Here is an 18,298-nt window from a genome sequence, read left to right as displayed (position 1 = left end):
TAATGATACTATGAAGCGGTCACTGTTATTGATGCAACGACTCAGGCTCAGAGAGGTTAAGTAACTTGCCTGAGACCACACAGCAGAAAGTAGCAGAAGAGGATTACAAACCCAGGCAGTCCAGCTTCCAAGCCTGGGTTCTTCACCATGAAAAAAGCAGCCTGGCTTTTCATACCAGGAGAGAAGGGACCAGATGGCTTGGCTGACTTTGTTGTCAAAGCCAGGCTCACCCTGACTTGCCTTTCCCCAGGGAGCTGAAACTAGGTGGATTTTGATTCTCAGCCATTCCTCCCTGCTGGTCTCTGTCACTGAAACATCAGAGGGTTCTGTAAACCAGCTTTCCCAGGTCCCAGCTCCTGTGGCCTCAGAAGGAACCCTTGGGAGACAACTCTGTGTCCACAAACAAGCGAGTTCACACTGAAGCTAGTGCTGCCTGGGAACAGCTTATCAAGAAAGGCAGGGTAAATGTGGAAAACACAGGACGCTAGCCCTGCACCCTCTTAGGTGGTCCACTTTCGAGAGAGTGTCCCAGGAGACTCCAGGATGCCCATAGAATAGAGAGTGGATGAGGAACAAGGAAATGTCCTATCCAAGGGACATCTTGGGATGCTACAGGGAATAGTGGTCCCAGTGTCACCAGTCATCATGCACTGTGTGACTCTGGCCACATCACCTCTCTGCTCTATTTCCTCCTCAGTGAAATGGGTGGATGGTTCAGAGGAGTCCCGAGGCCCCTCTTGTCTCGGGGATCAGGGAGCATCAGTTTCCACAGGTAGCTGAAAGCCCACTCTCTGCTCCCCACGCTTCTGCTCACTCCATGTCCTTGTGCTGGTTTGCATGGTTCCGTGACCCTCTGAGGATGCAGCCTGGCCACTGTAAATGTGTGAGGTCAGTGAATGGGAAATTCCCTGTGTTTGGATTTGCAGAGTGGGTTTGGCATAGTGGTTCCGAACCAGACGTGATTTTGCCCCTTGCCAGCCTCCTCTTGGACGTTTGGGAATATCTGGAAATATGTTTGGCTGTCACAGCAAAGGGGAGAATGCTCCTGACAAGGAGTGGGCAGAAGCCAGGGATGCTGCTGAACACCCAACAGTGAACGGGAAGGAGCGACCGGGGCCTCAGTGTCAGTGGCAAAGTTGAGGAGCCCTGGACCACAGGAGGCTGGATGGCCCACAGCTGCAGGTTCTCCAGACTGTGCACGCCCTGGGACTCCCTCCTCTTCAAATTCCTTTGCCCCAACAACCAGAAGGCTCCCAAATAAGTACGGCTATGACAAGTCATAGTTATTCCTTTTAGAAAATAAGGAAAATATGCACATGGTAAGACATTCTACAAAATGGCTCAAAACAGTGCACAATGGACAAGAATCATCTCACATGTATCATGTATCATCTCCATGTATCCTGGTCTCCCAGTTCCTCTGCCCCACAGGTAAGCATCACTCACCTGTTTCTTGTGTTATGTTCATCTTTCCAGTCCCAGAGTTTCTCAGTGTCAGCCCTAATGGCATTTCAGACCAAATAGTTCTACGTCATGGGGACAGTCTTGTGTATTGTAGGACATAAGCAGCACCCACCGGATGCCAAAATTATCTCCGGACAATGACAAATGTCCCTGGGGATGCTGGTTGAGGACCACTGTCCCGGAGATAGCTTCTGCATATTTTCACATATATGTATTCAAGAAAGCATGTCTTTCTCATTTGGGGAGATGGGCACATATTAGATGTTCCATGAATATTTGTTAAAAGAATGCATAGGGATTCCCTGGTGGCTTGGTGGTAAAGAATCTGCCTGCCAATGCAGGGGACACAGATTCGATCCCTGATCTGGGAAGATCCTACATGCCGTGGAACAACTAAGCCTGTGCACCACGACGACTGAAGCTCACGTGTCCTAAAGCCCGTCCTCCACAACAAGAGAAGCCACCACAATGAGAAGCCTGCACACTGCACCTAGGGCATAGCCTCTGCTCTCTGCAACAAGGGAAAAGCCTGGGAAGCAAGGAACCCCCAGCATCAGTTCAGTTCAGTTTAGTCGCTCAGTCGTGTCCGACTCTTTGCGACTCCATGAATTGCAGCATGCCAAGCCTCCCTGTCCATCACCATCTCCCGGAGTTCACTCAGACTCACGTCCATCGAGTCAGTGATGCCATCCAGCCATCTCATCCTCTGTCGTCCCCTTCTCCTTCTGCCCCCAATCCCTCCCGGCATCAGAGTCTTTTCCAATGAGTCAACTCTTCACATGAGGTGGCCAAAGTACTGGAGTTTCAGCTTTAGCATCATTCTTTCCAAAGAAAGCCTAGGGCTGATCTCCTTCAGAATGGACCGGTTGGATCTCCTTGCAGTCCAAGGGACTCTCAAGAATCTTCTCCAACACCACAGTTCAAAAGCAGCAATTCTTCGGTGCTCAGCCTTCTTCACAGTCCAACTCTCACATCCATACATGACCACAAGAAAAACCATAGCCTTGACTAGACGGACCTTAGTTGGCAAAGTAATGTCTCTGCTTTTTAATATGCTATCTAGGTTGGTCATAACTTTTCTTCCAAGGAGTAAGCGTCTTTTAATTTCATGGCTGCAGTCACCATCTGCAGTGATTTTGGAGCCCCCCCCCCAAAAAAAGTCTGACACTGTTTCCACTGTTTCCCCATCTATTTGCCATGAAGTGATGGGACCAGATGCCATGATCTTCGTTTTCTGAATGTTGAGCTTTAAGCCAGCTTTTTCACTCTCCTCTTTCACTTTCATCAAGAGGCTTTTTAGTTCCTCTTCACTTTCTGCCATAAGGGTGCTGTCATCTGCATATCTGCTGCTGCTAAGTCACTTCAGTCGTGTCCGACTCGGTGCGACCCCATAGACGGCAGCCCACCAGGCTCTGCTGTCCCTGGGATTCTCCAGGCAAGAACACTGGAGTGGGTTCCCATTTCCTTCTCTAATGCATGAAAGTGAAAAGTGAAAGTGAAGTTGCTCAGTTGTTTCTGACTCTTCATGACCCCATGGACTGCAGCTCTCCTGGCAATCTTGATTCCAGCTTGTGTTTCTTCCAGTCCAGCATTTCTCATGATGTACTCTGCATATAAGTTAAATAAGCAGGGTGACAATATACAGCCTTGACGCACTCCTTTTCCTACTTGGAACCAGTCTGTTGTTCCATGTCCAGTTCTAACTGTTGCTTCCTGACCTGCATACAGATTTCTCAAGAGGCAGGTCAGGTGGTCTGGTATTCCCATCTCTCTCAGAATTTTCCACAGTTTATTGTGATCCACACAGTCAAAGGCTTTGGCATAGTCAAGAAAGCAGAAATAGATGTTTTTCTGGAACTCTCTTGCTTTTTCCATGATCCAGCGGATGTTGGCAATTTGATCTCTGGTTCCTCTGCCTTTTCTAAAACTAGCTTGAACATCAGGAAGTTCACGGTTCATATATTGTTGAAGCCTGGCTTGGAGAATTTTGAGCATTACTTTACTAGCGTGTGAGATGAGTGCAATTGTTCAGTAGTTTGAACATTGTTTGGCATTGCCTTTCTTTGGGATTGGAATGAAAACTTTCCAGTCCTGTGGCCACTGCTGAGTTTTCCAAATGTGCTGGCATATTGAGTGCAGCACTTTCACAGCATCATCTTTCAGGATTTGAAATAGCTCCACTGGAATTCCATCACCTCCTCCAGCTTTGTTCGTAGTGATGCTTTCTAAGGCCCACTTGACTTCACATTCCAGGATGTCTGGCTCTAGGTGAGTGATCACACCATCGTGATTATCTGGGTTGTGAAGATCTTTTTTGTACAGTTCTTCCGTGTATTCTTGCCATCTCTTCTTAATATCTTCTGCTTCTGTTACGTCCACACCATTTCTGTCCTTTATTGAGCCCATCTTTGCATGAAATGTTCCTTTGGTATCTCTAATTTTCTTGAAGTGATCTCTAGTCTTTCCCATTCTGTTCTTTTCCTCTATTTCTTTGCATTGATCGCTGAGGAAGGCTTTCTTATCTCTTCTTGCTATTCTTTGGAACTCTGCATTCAGATGCTTATATCTTTCCTTTTCTCCTTTGCTTTTAGCTTCTCTTCTTTTCACAGCTATTTGTAAGACCTCCCCAGACAGCCATTTTGCTTTTTTGCATTTCTTTTCCATGGGGATGTTCTTGATCCCTGTCTCCTGTACAATGTCACGAACCTTATTCCATAGTTCATCAGGCACTCTATCTATCAGATCTAGGCCCTTAAATCTATTTCTCACTTCCACTGTGTAATCATAAGGGATTTGATTGAGGTCATACCTGAATGGTCTAGTGGTTTCCCCTACTTACTTCAATTTAAGTCTGAATTTGGCAATAAGGAGTTCATGATCTGAGCCACAGTCAGCTCCCGGTCTTGTTTTTGCTGACTGTATAGAGCTTCTCCATCTTTGGCTGCAAAGAATATAATCAATCTGATTTCGGTTTTGACTATCTGATGATGTCCATGTGTAGAGTCTTCTCTTGTGTTGTTGGAAGAGGGTGTTTGCTATGACTGGTGGATTTTCTTGGCAAAACTCTATCAGTCTGCCCTGCTTCATTCCACATTCCAAGGCCAAATTTGCCTGTTACTCCAGGTGTTTTTTGACTTCCTACTTTGCATTCCAGTCCCCTATAATGAAAAGGACATCTTTTTTGGATGTTAGTTCTTAAAGGTCTTGTAGGTCTTCATAGAACTGTTCAACTTCAACTTCTTCAGCGTTACTGGTTGGGGCATAGACTTGGATAACTGTGATATTGAACGGTTTGCCTTGGAGACGAACAGAGATCATTCTGTCATTTTTGAGATTGCATCCAAGTACCGCATTTCGGACTCTTTTGCTGACCATGATGGCTACTCCATTTCTTCTGAGGGATTCCTGCCCGCAGTAGTAGATATAATGGTCATCTGAGTTAAATTCACCCATTCCAGTCCATTTTAGTTCGCTAATTCCTAGAATGTCGACATTCACTGTTGCCATCTCTTGTTTGACCACTTCCAATTTGCCTTGATTCATGGACCTGACATTTCAGGTTCCTATGCAATATTGCTCTTTACAGCATCAGACTTTGTTTCTAGCACCAGTCACATCCACAGCTGGGTACTGTTTTTGCTTTGGCTCCATCCCTTCTTTCTTTCTGGAGTTATTTCTCCACTGATCTCCAGTAGCATATTGGACACCTACTGACCTGGGGAATTCCTCATTCAGTATCCTATTATTTTGCCTTTTCATACTGTTCATGGGGTTCTCAAGGCAAGAATACTGAAGTGGTTTGCCATTCCCTTCTCCAGTGGACCACATTCTGTCAGACCTCTTCACCATGACCCGCCCGTCTTGGGTTGCCCCGTGGGCATGGCTTGGTTTCATTGAGTTAGACAAGGCTGTGGTCCAGAGGCCAGGGTCTGGGGCGGGAGGAGCCACCCCACACCCGAGGCCAGGGGCGGAGGCCGGGAAGGTCAACCCATATCCAAGGAGCGGTGGCTGCGCTGGCACAGGAGGGCCTAGAGGAGCTATCCCACGTTGAAGGTCAGGAAGGGCGGCAGTGAGGAGATACCCTTTGTCCAAGGTAAGGAGCAGCGGCTGCGCTTTGCTGGAGCAGCCGTGAAGAGCTACCCCACGCCCAAGGTAAGAGAAACCCAAGTAAGATGGTAGGTGTTGCAAGAGGGCATCAGAGGGCAGACACACTGAAACCCCCAGCATAGCCAAAGATAAATTTTACAAAATTATTTAAAAGAATGGATAACTGAGAATTGTTCAGTCATTCAGTTTTGTCCGACTCTTTACGACCCCGTGGACTGCAGCATGCCAGGCTTCCCTGTCCTTCACCATCTCCCGAAGCTTGCTCAAACTCATGTCCATTGAGTTGGTGATGCCATCCAACTGAATAAAAGTCAACTTAAATAATAAATCGAACCCTATCCTAAATGGCCGGTTACATGTATCCTAATACAAGCACAGGATATGAAACATTTTCTTCCTGATTTCCCCTTACCCATTTTGCTCTAAAGAGGACCATCTTGTGATGCTCCCCAAACTCTGTTTATCTCACTGCTAAAGGCTGAGATTTGGGGGTTGAGTCCCCAGTGCCCTTGCAGCCTGTTCTCAGAAGCAGCTGGAACTGTCCTCCATAATGACTTACTTGCTGCACTTGAGGATCGCCTTCCCTGCCCCCAAATGACAGGCTGGGGAGGCATCAGGGAGGTGCCCCATCTGCCTCAAGTGGCCCCTCCCATCTATCTGTCCTGCTCTGCCAACATCTGGCTTTCGTGACAAGCTGTGGCCTTGGTTCCGGAAAGAGTGCCCTTTCTAAGAAGGTGGGGGCATTGGTCCAGCTTGGGCAATCAGCCCAAAGTCCATTTTGTGTGATTCTGGGCAGCTGCCCAGTTTCTCTTCCTGGAGTGCAGCGGGGCCTGGGATGGTCTCTGGATTTTCATGTTTCCTGGAGAGGAGTGGGTGGGGGTCTGGGAGCTGGCAGGTGACTTGTGTCCACCACCACGGGGACCAGGTCAGGGGCGATACTCTGCCCAGGGCCTGCTTGTCTATCACTCACTCTAGGCCCTGGGGAAGTAAAGTCAGCCTTCTCAGGGCTGGTAGGGGAGGTGGGTAGGCTGGGCCTTATGATCCACCCCAGAAATAAGGCAGATCAAGGTCAAGAGCCATGGCTTTCAACAGCCTTGGTGAGAGGTGTGGCTGGCATGTGTCAGCTGGGAGTTCAGCTGAGGCCAGGTCAAAGGGCCTTCTTTGTGGTGGTTTTAGGTTAATTAGACTTATGTGGTGGCTCAGGGCTACAAAGACACATGTTCCCAGAGAGAGAAACCTTCAGAAGCTGCATGGTTCCGTTCAGCCGTGAGGTCCAACCCCAAGGATGAGGTCATTGCTGCGCTTTATGCCAGACTCTACTAGTGGAGTCACAATGGCCACCAGGGTCAGGGTGGAGAGACTCAGGCCTCACCTCTCGGTAGGGGTGTGTCGAGGTCTCATTGTGGAAGAGCCCGTGGACAGGAGATGCTGCCATCTGCCACGGGTCTTTTACTGGGTCTTTCTTCTCCCTCCCCATGGCCACAGCCCCTGATCCACTTCCCTGGAACCATGGCAACCGCCTTCCCAGAAGGCACTGACCTTGTACCTCTGTTCTCATCCTTTCCTCTCAGTGGGTTCCAGCCCCAGGGAACAGGTGAGAGGAGAATGCCCCATGAGTAACCAGGAGGCCTCAGATGCTGAACTCCCCCTGCGAGGATTCCCTTTTAGGCTTCTCTCAGCAGCTAGTTCAAGCCCAGGGCTGGGGCAGGTTCAAGGGACGGCATGTATTCTCCATCCAAGTCCCTCCTTTCCTCAGCTCCTTCTGTGTTGATGGCTGGGTGGAGGCGGGGCAGGACAGGGAACATTCCAGTGTGAGCGGGGTCTGAGTCTGGGCTCTTTGGCTGTCCCAGAACATCCTTCATCACCCTGGGACCTGTCCGCTTCTTCCCTCCTCCCATCCTCACGATCATGTCTGTTCTCAGTGCCATCCCAGGTTCCTCCTTGAGGGGAACTTGGTACCACTTGCAGCCTCTCACTGACCTGGACTCCTTCATGCCTCTGAGATTGCTGTCATGTGGTCATCAGCGGCCCCTCATTACCAAAGTCTTTCGGTTCTTGTCTTGTTTGCTTGGCCTGTCTGCATCATTGAGTGTGGACCACCTTCTTCCAGGAACTTTTCTGCCCTGCCCGCCCCCCTGCCCCATCTCCTCTTACCTCTCAGATGGACTCCTTTCCAGATGCTTCGTTGGTTCTCTCCTGTCATTTAACCTCATGACTTATCTGTCCCCTAGGAGCACTAACTGTGGAATCTATTTCCCGTTCCCTACTCATCTCATGAGCTCGGAATCTCACATTTCCAACTGCCTACTAGCTGTCCCAACCTGGTTGCTCCCAGCTATCTCAGATTCATTCGAGCAAAGCTAAACTCAGTGTCTATTTTCCATTGTGATCTTCCCCTTCCCGTGGAGATGCCGGTGAGCATCACCACCCAACTCATCAACACGAACCTCAGTGCGTCACCAGTGCAGCCTTCTTCCGCTGCTGAATTTTACTCACAGGCAGTTTTAGCAAGTCTCTTGCCAGAATTTCTTGAGCCCATTCATTCATCCATTCATTCTGTCTGGAGTGACAGACAAATATTTATTGAGCATGTGCTCTACCCCAGGCACTGTTCATGTGGCTGGAGATACAGCAGTAAGCCAAATAGAATTCTTGCAATCTATGAGGGAGAGAAAGACAATGAGCGGATAGATAGGCAAACACAGAGCGGGACCAATGGTGGTAAGGGCTGTGAGACAATAAGGCTGAGTGAGGAGCTGGGAGAAGAGGCAGGTGAGCCTCTCCTGCCAGGTGGACAGGGAAGACTTACTGATCAGACTTACTGATTACTTACTTGAATAGAAGCCAGAAGGAAATCAGAATCAGCTGAGTGGACACTAAGCCATGGCAGCTGCCTTCCCAAAGGGCACTGACTTTATGCCTCTGCTCTCATCCTTTCCTCACAGCCCCTTTCAGGGCTTTCTGTTTCCCCCTGAATCAAGGGTCTTCACAACTGGACTTTGACCCTGTCTTCCAGCTAAGTCTTGCTGTGGTCAGCAGAATTCTGCAGTGGCCTGGTGAACTCCACCCCCTATTTTTACCCCTCTGTGTGATCCCCTCACCCAGATGTAGGTGGGACCTGTGACTGGCTGTTTGACCATAGAATGTAGTTTCCCTGATTAGGTTATCTGATATAAGATTCCATCTCAGCCAACTTATGTGATGAGAAGGCTTCCAGGAGCCTGCAGTGGCCTCCAGTAGAAACCTGGGGCCCTTGGTCCTGGAGTTGTGAGGCAGTGGATTCTGCCAGTCACCTGGATGAAGTGAGAGGCAGATTTGTCCCCTCGAAGCCTCAGGGATGCCACAGCCCTCAGACACCTTCTGCAACTCATGGGCAGAAAATCCAGCAGAGCTGTGCTCACTCCTGACCCATGGAAACTGTGAGACAACCAGCGTGTGTTCCTTGTTACACAGCAATGGAAAACCGACACGCTCGCCCCTCAAGCCCTATGCAAGTCCTTTGGCTGCTCTTGCTTCCAGACAGGCTATTTTTTCATGCCCTTCTCTGACCCTACATTTTCTCTCTGGTTAAATTTTGTCTGTCCTTCAAAATCCCATTCAAATATGCCCTCTTCCTTTCTGCACCCCGGTTTGTCCTGGCCCCTCCAGCCCCCCACCCCATGGCCCTTGGTCCTCTCCCCCACACTTGCCCCGTCGGTTGTCTGCATGCCCCGACCCACTCCCTCACCCCTCCCCCATTGCCCATCTCAGGGTGTTACTCAGGGCCCGGCTTCCAACACATGGAGGGCTCCTCACTTGGGGGGGCTTGGGGGGTCCTGGATGGGGCTCTGACCATCGTGCATTCCCTCCCACTGCTTGGAGAAGGCTACTCTGGGGCCAGACCTCTCATCAGATTCTCAAAGAGGCCTGAGATCCTGAGAAGATAAAGACGGACTGAGGCTGGACAGATGTCAAGACCCAACTCTTGAATTGAAGCCCCTGGGTTCTCACCCACTAAGGGATTTCCGTCTGAAGCCTGGGTGCTAATCACAGCTTTGCTGGAGGAATATGAGGCTTCTGGGGTGCTCTGCAGGACAGTGGCTGTTCTGACACGTGTCAGAGCCCAGTCATCGGCTCTGGGGTGGAGGTGGTTCAGCGGGAGGAAGGAGGAAGGGAGAGGGGTGCAGCAGGGGCCCAGGGGAGCCCCCTCGATGGCGAGAGGAGGAAACAGAAGGGAGAGTCTTGGGGACCAAGCGGGCAGGGGAAAGGAAGCTGGCTCATTCTGCTCTGAAGGAGTGACTGTGTTTCTCCTTTTAACTGTGGCAGGTGCCTGATCACCGCTCCTGCTGCTGGCTCCCCTGGGCTCCTTGGCAGTGCCAGGGTATTTTTAGCCCTCCAGGAAGTGGAACAAAGCACCCGGGCAGGCAGTGCCGTGCTCTTGGCTTTGGCTGGGGCCGTGCTCAGCAGCTTTCTAAGAAAGCACCGGGGGCCTTCTCCATTGCAGGGGACGTGGGGGATGTGCGTCCAGCTCCCTCACGTGCCTCCGAGGCTGCCTCCCTCAGAGGCTTGGAGGGGGACATCCTTGCCAGCTGGGGGCACTGAGAGCCGGGCTGGGATGTTAGCGGTGGGGGCGAGTATCGGGCCTCTCTTCAGGAGGGATCAATCAATCAATTCAGCGGCTCAGTCATGTCCGACTCTGCGATCCCATGGCCTGCAGCACGCCAGGCCTCCCTGTCCATCGCCAACTCCCAGAGTTTACTCAAACTCATGTCCATCGAGTTGGTGATGCCATCCAACCATCTCATCCTCTGTTGTCCCCTTCTCCTCCTGCCTTCAATCTTTCCCAGCACTAGGGTCTATTTCCAATGAGTCAGTTTTTCACATCAGGTGGCCAAAGTATTGGAGCTTCAGCTTCAGCATCAGTCCTTCCAATGAATACATAGCATCAGATGCGTGGCGGCCCCCATGCCTCACTCTGGGGAAGACACTAACTTGTAGGGGAGCCACTGGGGTGAGGTGTGCCAGGCAGGAACTCTAGGTTGGGGGCTGGGAAGATGGGGGGTGGGGGCCGCTCTGGGCTAGAAACACCTGCCCCTGCAGTGATGGGGAGGCGGGGGAAAGCAGCCTGACCCCACACTCCAAGGACCCAGTGATGGACTCTCAAGGTCAACCTTGAGCCTTGATCTGCCAAATATTTGCTTGGATCACTGACCCAGCTGACTTCTGGCCCTCACAACCCCTGGGCTTGTATCCAGGTCCTGTGCCAACCAGACACCCCACCTTCTGTTCCTGGAGGGGTTGGTGCTGTTTCCTAAAGAGGCCTTTCCAGGCAAGTGTGGCAGCCATATCCCATCATGGGGCTCCTGAACTGCGGACCAAGGTGGACAAGCTGGGGGGCTGCAGCCAGGAGTGCCCCTGGACGCTTTGTTTGAAGCAGCAACTTCAGTGAACTGGACGGAAGTGGTCAAGGTTCAGCATGGCTGCCCACGGAGAATCAACCAAGACAAGGCCAGGTCACCTGGGGCCTTCTTCCCCCAACCCTGCAAGCCTGGGAAGGAGAGTGGCCTTGCCCCCAAACCCCCCCAGAGTGGGTGGAGGGAGGCTGAGATGGGCTTGGTCAGGGCCTAGAAAGGACGGAAGAACCAATCTTTCTGTCTGCCTGCCTGTCTGTCTCTCTCTCTCACACACACTCCCCACCGAGTGTCCACTCTATGGGTAGCCACCATGCGAAGTTCCGCACTGGCATCAGCCCCTGAATCCCAGGGACCTTGCAGTTACTTTTGCTCCATTTTGCTGACATGGAAACAAAGATTCAGAGAGGTTGAGCAACTTGTCTAAGCACACACAGCCAGGCGTCAAATCCAGGTGGGTGTACGGACTGCCCACTGCAGCCAATTAGAGGAGGAGGAGGGAAAAGGTCGTGCAACGGGGCGGGGGACGGGCTGGTGGGGGGGCAGGGCCATGTGCCTGCCTGGACCCCTTACTTCCCAAGATTGAGATGGGATCAGTAAACTTCTGACCGTCACCGGAAGCCAAGCTCAGGCTAAACGATGCTCTGTGATCTCAGCCCCGCTCTCTGCTTTTGCCTGCACCCCTTACTCCCGTTGCAGCCTCGCCTCCCGTTATTCACCCTTCAAGGCCCAGAGAAAAAGCCAGCTCCTCCGGTCTCTTGGCTTCTGTCTTGCACTGCGCTCAGCCTGTTCTGATTAGAGTCTTATAATCTTTCACTGTCTATCTGTCCATCTTACTCATTGGGTTGGGAGAGAAAGTGTTTGTTATGGTAGTGTTTGTTTGGTCATCTGATATGAAGAGCAAACTCATTGGGAAAGATCCTGATGCTAGAAAAGATTGAAGGCAGGAGGAGAAGGGGATGACAGAGGATGAGATAGTTGGATGGCATCACTGACTCAATGGACACGAGTTTGAGCAAACTCTGGGAGATAGTGAAGGACAGGGAAGCCTGGTGTGCTGCAGTCCATGGGGTTGCAAAGGGTCAGATACAACTGAGTGACTGAACAAGTGGAGTCCTGTTAACTCAGTTGCCTGATTTGTGGTGCTTGCTGATTCCAGGGTGTAAATATTCCTGCCATGGTCAATTTCAAGCTGTGATGGTTCAACACAGGGCTCACAAAATTCCAGAGGATTTAACAGTTGCTGTTGTGCATCAGGACTCAGGAGCTCCAGTTCAACACTGTTAAGACTTACAGTTTGCACTTAGTAGGTGCACACTGGGCTGATACCACAGAATCCTTGCTTGGGGGGACTATTCTATTCAACATTTTTGTTCTTGCCAGGAGTCTCTGCTTTTTTCCTAGAAGACTTTAGAAAGGACATCTGGGGACATGGTGATAGTCTTTGTTTCCATCCCATTCCTTTGGGATGTGACTTTTCAGCTTCCCCCATGAAGAGCTGGAGCCAGTTTCTCAATCCTCAAAACAGGCTTGGCCTTGTCACTTGACCTTAGCAGTGGAATACAGTCACAGTAACTATAACCTGGAGTCCTTCTGCTCCAGTCTTTTAAATTTTATTTTTATTTATTTACTTTTGGCTGTGCTGGGTCTTTGTTGCTCTGAAGGCTTTTCTCTAGTTGTAGTGAGTGGGGTCTACTCTCTAATTGTGTTGCATGGGCTTCTTACTGTGGTGGCTTCTCTTGTTGTGGAGCACAGGCTCCGGATGCACGAACTTCAGTAGTTGCAGCTCCCGGGCTCTGGAGCACAGGCTCAATAGTTGTGGAGCATAGGCTTTGTGGGATCTTCCCAGATTAGGGATCGAACCCGTGTCTCTTGCATTGGTAGGCGGATTCTTTACCACTGAGCCCCCAGGGAAACCCCCGGCTCTTGTTTTGGGATCCTGCCAGCTACAAGATATGAAGCCCAGGCTTCCCTGTGAGGATGAAGCCATAAACTTTGGCTGAGCCATTGTATCAACACTTCAGCCAGGCCAGGCAAACCCTGCCACAGGCCATAGGAGTGAGCCCAGCCCAAACTGCTAACTTGCAGAATCATGAGCTAAGTAAATGGCTGTTGTTTTAAAACACTGAGTTTGGGGGTGCTTTTTAAGCAGCCAAAATGCTCTGATGTAATATCATCCTTGCAGTCATAAGTAGCCTCGTTTTCAAGTAGATTGCCCATCTCTGAGTGCATTGAAATAGCCTCCTGCTCCCTGCAGCTCATTAGCTGTGAACTCAGGTATTAGAACTGCTGCCCCCCAAGTACACGACTTCTAGCAGAATGTTAATCCTCCTAGAAGGACCTGGAAGATGTGGCCCCCTGACCCCTCGATGAAATGGCTGAGGCCTGGATGAGAGGCCTGGTGGATGAAAGGCCTGGAGCCCAAGGCTTTGGACTCTGTCTGAGCTCTCTTCTCATCTACTTGTGTCTCATGTACCCATGAGACTGGGAGCTGCCCTCTTCCTAATCTTCCAGTGAGGATTGAATTGCCTTTTTGGGGAAATGTCCCATCAGGAGTGGGAAAATGAAACAGATTCCTCTTTTCCACCCTGTCATATAATTTTGGGGGTAGGAGAAAAGATCCTGATATATTTGGGTTGGGGAGGAGGGAGAGAGCTGTGCCCTAAACTATACTTGATAAATTCCTACTTTCAGTTCACAAGCAAAATCTTGCCTGTGACCTGTGAAGGCTTTTGTGAAAAATGCAACCCAACCCATTCTGCCTTCTAGGTTTGAACCACCGAAACTCAAGTGGTGAAGAGGCATCATTTCAGAGACAGAGAGAGGAAGCAGGCATGAAATGGGTTTTGCAGCTGCACGTGTGGTATGGGTTATCCTCCACCAGCTGTGTGACCTTGGACAAGTCACCCAACCCCTTTGGGGCCTGCAGGGCAAGGGAGACTGGAGAGCCTCATAGCCTCTTCCTGCTGTCATCGTCTTACTGGCTTAAAGGGAAAAGTCAGGGAGAGCCAGAGAGGCTTCTGAGAGCTGACCACTGGGGTTCGCACTGACCCTGTTCCGTCTACGCATGGTGTGCTCACCATCATGACCTGGAGGCAGTGTAGCATCACACTCTGGGGCATGGCCCAGTTTATATTTGGCCTTGGGATGTTGTCAGAATATAAACATCCAACATCACCACCCTGCCTGCCACCTCAGCTCAGCGCCGGGCACCCTGGACGTGACTGGATAGGTGGGGAAATAGTAGTGGGGGAGGGGTTCATTAGCAGCCACTCCATCACAGAGTAACATGCTGTCTCTCATGGGCAAGCTGTGTGACCCTAGGCAGGTTACTCAACCTCTCTGATCCTTCATTTCTTCCCCTAAAGTATAATGTCATGTGAAACTTTTATAAACCTGCATCATGATAAATACTGAAGGAAAACAGAGGGGGTGCTGATGCCTGCTGTATTGCATAGAACATAGGCCAAAGTGAATGGTTCTCTATCTACCTAACAGAAAATTATGTTGACCCTAAGGTCTTGTTTGGCCTCAGCCAGTCACACCACACCGGCTCAGACCTCCTGGGAGGTTCCCATTTTTCAGTTTCAGGATTTTGACTTTGCTCAGTTATTTGTGGACACCTGGGACATACTTTTAAAATTTTTTGACGATAAAATAATTTTCCCCCTGGATTTTATGGGGACATACTTGGTGCGTATTACGGGTTGTTAAAAGAACAGATGAAACTGTCCATCTAGAGCATGAAGCTTAGCGCCTAGACTCCTAAAGCATTCACCAACAGCAACTGCTATTACCAACCCCCCATCACCTTTCCCCCACCCTCTCCCCGCCCCCCATGTTGGCGGCGCTCCACTAACCCAGAGTTAGATACCCAGCTGTGGCCGGCAGGGCGGCTCAGGAGCCATCGTGCAGGGAGGTCAGGGTTGGGATCCAGCGTACTAGCTCCCCAGGCCCCGGGTCAAGTGACCTGAAGTGCCCACAAGGTCATTCTCCAGTTCTCCCTCCTGATGGTGCGGGGTGACAGCGGCTTCTCTCTCCAGACTTACCCTCCTCCACCGATGTGTGGACCGAGGAGCTTTGAAGATTCAGCAGAGGCAAACCCATTGCCTCCGAAGGCAGCCCTTCTCCGCCCCACGGTACAACTGGGCATCAGCTACAGCCATCGGGTCCACCCCCGCCCCCGCCCGCTCTCCTGCTCTGCAGTGCTGCCTGGCCCGACCCCGTGGACTACATTTCCCAGGGCCCCTTGCACGCGGGCATCCCCGCTAGGTTCAGCCAATGGGAAGCGGGGAAGGGAGATAGGCACCGCCTCCCCCTCCACGGGAGGAGAGAAACGCTGCGGGGTACCTCCAGCGCTCTTGGCTCTGAACCAGCCCGAGCGGGCGTTGTCTCCTCTTTGGTTTTAGCTGCTGATCTTGCCCTGATTCCTCTGTCCCTCCAGCCTGAGGGAAGCAGCGGTTTCTTGCCGCTTCTATTAGGTTTTCATCTGCTCCTTCCTACATTAATTCCCTGTAGAATCAGTTGGCCTGGACTCTTGTTTTTCTGTTGGGATTCTGGCTACCGCAGCTGCCGGGGAAAGCAGCTTGCAGACAGAGGCCCTGGGCCACCCCACGGGCCTGGGGATGCTGCCCTTGAAGAAGAGGGTGTGCCCTAGAAGAGCTGTTTTCATTCAGTATTCATTGTGATTCAACCTTGTAAAAGTTTCCCATGACATCATACTTTAGAGAAAGAAATGAAGGATCAGAGAGGTTGAGTAACCTGCCGAGGGTCACACAGCTTATGGGTCATCTGGCTGTACACGTCCCCTTTGTCTCACCAACTCCTTACCCAACACAGCCCAGAAGGACCAGCGTGGGGGCTCTCACCAGGGTTAAGGGCAGCACTATCTGGGCACCCTGAGTTACCTTGCCCCTGTGTGCCCTCTCCTTACTCCTTGGACCATCAAGGGTCTCCTTTTCCAAGGGATGCCGAGTCCAGGTCTTTTAAAGCTAATTTCTTGTCCTCACCTATCTTGCCATGTAATGGGCAAGGTCTTTCTAAAGAAATGAAAACTCTAGGACTTCTCTGGTGTTCCAGTGGCTAAGACTCTGTGCTCCCAATTCAGGGGCCCTGGGTTTGACCCCTGGTTGGGGAACTAGATCTCAGATGCTGCAACTAAGAGTTTGCATGCTGCAACTAAGACCTGATGCAGCCAAATGAATAAAAATGAATACATTAAAAAAAATAAATAAGCAAAAGCTCTAAATTCAGTCTCTGCTGGGCATCCTCTTTGGAAAGTTACCTCTCTACAGAGGGGACTCTTAGCACACCCTGAGCAGGCCCCTGCCTTGGTGCTTAGAAGCCTGGGAGACCCTGTCCCACACCTGCAGACCAGCCTGCCACCCGCTTCCTGTTCTAGACCTCCTGGAGGCCCTTGGCTTCCAGCAGCCCCTCCCATCCCAGGCCCTTTGCTGCTCCATTGTCATCCAGGAAACATATGGGCACATGTTTTTGGCAAGCCACAGGGGGCTGTGGTTAACCTGAAGGGGCCCAGAGAGGGTAAATGTACCACTTGGTGAGGTGTGTTCTCTCCCTGAGCCACCTGGGCGCTCTGGTGAGTGAGCGGCATGTATATTTATAGTGGCACTGACAGTGGTGGATGTACTTTAGCCTCTGAATTAAATTCCTCTCCCCCTGCTTGCAAAGGTCAGGGGCTAAACCTGCAGCTTGAACTACAAGACCCCGATGCAGTAGGTAACGGATGTGCCAAGATGTGCTGAGAGCCCCCTTCATTACAGAGGAGGAAACTGAGCCCACCTAGGGACAGGGGCTTGGTCTGAGAATTCTTACAGCAAGGAACTTTCTTTCTTCTTCTTTTTTTCATATCCGTTTCCATTATGGTTTATCCCAGGATATTGAATATAGTTCCCTGTGCTTTACAATAGGACCTTGTTGATTATCCATCCTACATATAATAGTTTGCATCTACTAATCCCCAGACTCCTACTCCATCCCTCCCCTTCCTGTCTTTCCCTTGGCAACCACAAGTCTGTTCTCTATGTTTGTGAATCTGTTTCTGTTTCTTAGATAAGTTCATGCGTGTCATATTTTAGATTCCACGTATCAGTGACGTCATATGGTAATTGTCTTCTCTGTCTGACTTACTTCACTTAGTGTGATCATCTCTAGGTCCATCCATGATCCTGAAAGTGGCATTATTTCATTCTTCTTATGGCTGAGTAATATTCCATTATATATATATATGTATGTATATATATGATGGCTTCTTTACCCATTCATCTGTAAATGTACATTTAAGTTTTGGCTATTGTGAATAGTACTGCTATGAACATTAGGGTGCATGTATTTTTTTATTTAGAGTTTTCTCTGGATATATGCCCAGTAGTGGGATTACTGGATCATGTGGTAATTCTGCTTCTTGTTTTTTAAGGAACCTCCATACTGTTCTCCATAGTGGCTGCATCAATTTACATTCCCACATTTACATTTCCACAGTGTATAGAAGGGTTCCCTTCTCTCCACATCCTCTCCAGCACGTATTGTTTTTAGACATCATTTTAATGATGACCATTCTGACAGGTGTTAGGTGATACCTCTGTGGTTTTGATTTGCATTTCTGTAATAATAATTTTGATGTTGAATATCTTTTCTTGTGCCTATTGGCCATCTGTATGTCTTCTTTGGAGAAATTTCTATTTAGGTCTTTAGCCATTTTTTGATGGGTTGTTTGCTTTTTGTTATTGAGTTGTATGAGTTGTTTGTATGTTTTGGAAAGTAAGCCCTTGTTGGTCGACTCATTTGCAAATATTTTCTCCCAGTCTTGTCTCTTGTTTTGTTTATGGTTTCCTTTGCTGTGCAAAAGCTTGTAAGTTTGATTAGGTCCCATTTGTTTATTTTTGCTTTTATTTCTGTAGCCTTGGGAAACCGACCTAAGAAAACATCCGTGAGATTTATGTAAGAGAATGTTTTACCTATGTTCTCTGCTAGGCGTTTTATGATGTCTTGTCTTATATTTAAGTCTTTAAGCCATTCTGAGTTTATTTTTCTGCCTGGTGTGAGGGTGTGTTCCAGCCTCACTGATTTGGATGCGACTCTTCAGCTTTCCCAGCACCCCTCGCTTCATAAAGAGACTCCAGGAGCCTTCTTGGGTGCCCAGCTGGGTCTGGCCTCGCAACTTCCTCTGGGGACACGTGGACTCTGCCAATTCTGCAGCTGCTCCTGAGACTTCGGGGTGGCCCAGCAGGGTGTGGGTCCTCAGGGAGCTCCCAGGCTGCCTGATGGGCGCTGCAGGACTGCTGGGTGCTCAGGGGGACTGCCTGGGCCTCCACTCGCAT

Source organism: Capricornis sumatraensis, chromosome 15 (assembly GCF_032405125.1).
Source record: "Capricornis sumatraensis isolate serow.1 chromosome 15, serow.2, whole genome shotgun sequence".
In the NCBI taxonomy this organism is placed as follows: Eukaryota; Metazoa; Chordata; class Mammalia; order Artiodactyla; family Bovidae; genus Capricornis; species Capricornis sumatraensis.
The sequence above is the reverse complement of the archived record's forward strand: the minus strand, read 5'-3'. Positions refer to the sequence as shown.